Below are 2,982 nucleotides of genomic sequence, written 5' to 3' on the forward strand. Positions count from 1 at the left end.
CAAGCGGAAGCAAAATATTAAGAAAGCATGTTAATATGTTAAACCACTTTAGATGAATTCCATATAGTTATCAAGTCATGAAATAATGCTTACATATAACAAAGAAGGAAGAAGATTATACCTCCTCTATGATGAGTTATGAGCTGAATTTGGACAGCAAAATGATGATGAAAATGATGGAAGAAAGCTACCAACTTGAACCCTCAAGTGTGCAATACCCTAATCCTTTGATGCACCAACACCACCCTTTAAGTTAGTTAAGATTTAGACACTTAACTAGCTAATTAAGCAAGCTTAAAACCCTTTTATTTGCACCCAAAATTCTGATCAGCAGCAACTAGAAAGAAGATGATGAATGGAGCCTCAAAACTATGAAACCTCAAGTGTTTATACCCCAAACTTATAACCAACACTTATTGCTTTGGTTAGGATTTAATAACACTTGAATTTCTCACTTGCAAAACCACTTGAACCCCTTTTTGTTCAGCTCAAAATTCGGCCAGAATCATACAGCAGAAAGTTTGAAAGAGTTTTCTAACTTGTAAGTCCAAAATGAGAGTCAAAACTTGGTTTTAAGTGTTAAGCATGCACTTGGGAATATTTGTATCAAAAGTAACAAGAATAAACTAGCATGGGACTTGTCTTGGAGTCCTAAAATCTGCCCATCCATGCCATTATTTTATAACAAGAATGTTTATAAAAAACTTGATGTTTTATATATAAAACTTGTTATAAAATATATGCATTGTTTAGTTACTTATATACTTTATAAACTTTTTATAAAATATAACACAATATAATTATTTAAACCTATAAACAATTATATATAATTATCCAAATAATTTATCTCAAGTGATAATATTTTAGAAAACCGATTTTCTAAAATTCAAGTGTCGCGTATTTACTTAACGATCCAATCGCTAAGATTAAATACATTTAAAGTGTTGGTAAGCTTGTTATTGGGTATGACCCGACTTGGATCATAATATATTAGCCACATTAATTAAATATGTCTCTCAGGCATACGAAAATCCTTCAATCTCCCACTTGCACGAGAAACATAAGAAATTAATGCAAGTGATGGATACCACCTAACGACCGTCCATCACCCCCAATATGTTATGACTTTGTGCCATTCAATAACATCATCCCTTTCGAGTTTCCCATCTCGAATATGAATAAATGAATCTTTCATTATTTCCTTTCGTCCTAGATGTCATGCTAAATCCAAGAGACACAGAGTGATCACTCTCTTCTAGATTTAACTTTATCAGGCCTTAGACATCTGACTCTCAACGAATAAGAGGGACAAATTCCATCTTGATCACATACGTCCTAGATATATATACTTTGCATTACACCTGAGCTCTTCCTTATGAACTACCATATTTCAGAATAGCGAAGGAAAGAATCAAAGCACAATACTTGGTAAATATCTGAACCCAATATGTATCTCAGGTCAGAGGATACAATGATATTCACCTTTACTCAAGATTACATGTGATCAACCACAAAGGCTCCATTTAGTAAATCTTGAGGGCGGGTCTTCCAATATTTGTATCCCACAAATATCTATGAACCTTGGTTGCAACCTTTCCCCACATTCATCCCGTGAATGTATACCAGTCCAAGTTCATAATAGTCTAAACCTCACACTTGCTCCCACAAATGTGATCGACTACGGAATTTAGAATAATAGCTTATTCATGGATAAAATATGCAAAATAGGAACCTGACTCAAGATTAATAAATTAACACCATAATTATATTAATGAGTTTGAACAATTTCGTTCCGTTACAATACTTAAAACAGATCATGACCAATCACTAGAATATCGAAGCCCTAAAGCACAAACATGTCCTGTATGTTTTGATCCATGTAAGAGCTTCGTGAGTGGATCCGCTATGTTAAGATCTGTGTGAACTTTGCGAATACATATCTTTCCCTTTTCAACTTCATCCCTTATGTAGTTGAATCTCCGCTCAATGTGACGGGTCTTTTGGTGAGCACGAGGTTCTTTGATTTGAACAATCGCACCCTCGTTATCGCAAAAGATCTCAAGAGGGTCCTGAATGGAAGGGACTACTCCTAAGTCGTCGATGAATTTCTTCATCCATGCAGCTTCCTGAGCTGCCAATGATGCGGCGATGTACTCCGACTCTGTAGTGGATAAAGCAACAACATCCTGTTTTGAACTCTTCCAAGAGACCGCACCTCCATTTAACGTGAAGACATAACCGGATTGTGATCGAGAATCATCTCGATCAGTTTGGAAACTTGCATCTACGTAACCTTTTACAGCGAGTTCCTCCTCACCAGACCCGTATATAAGAAACATATCCTTAGTCCTCCTAAGGTATTTCAATATACTTTTGACAGCAATCCAATGACTGTTTCCTGGGTTATTCTGGTATCTACTTGTCAGGCTAAGAGCGCATGACACATCCGGTCTAGTGCATATCATTGCATACATGATTGACCCAATAGCAGACGCATATGGGACTTTCTTCATTCTCTCCTGTTCATCTTTCGTGGTGGGGCACTGAGATGAACTGAGAAGTGTTCCCTTTTGAATAGGTACCAAACCTTTCTTAGAGTTCTCCATCTTGAACCTTTTCAAGATCTTTTCAATGTATGCACTTTGATTCAAACCTATCAACTTCTTGGATCTATCCCTGTAGATCCCAATCCCCAAAACGTATTGTGCTTCTCCAAGATCCTTAATGGAGAAGCATTTACTTAACCAAGTTTTAACTCCTTGCATTGCCGGAACATCATTTCCAAATAGTAATATATCATCCACATATAATACAAGGAACATGATAGTGCTCCCACTAGCTTTCTTGTATACACAAGCTTCATCACCATTTTTAATGAAGCCAAATTTCTTGGCATCCTCATTAAAACGATGATTCCACATTCTAGATGCTTGTTTCAATCCGTAGATTGACTTCTTTAACTTGCATACCTTCTTAGGATAT

This window comes from Rutidosis leptorrhynchoides, chromosome 3 (assembly GCF_046630445.1).
Source record: "Rutidosis leptorrhynchoides isolate AG116_Rl617_1_P2 chromosome 3, CSIRO_AGI_Rlap_v1, whole genome shotgun sequence".
Lineage (NCBI taxonomy): Eukaryota > Viridiplantae > Streptophyta > Magnoliopsida > Asterales > Asteraceae > Rutidosis > Rutidosis leptorrhynchoides.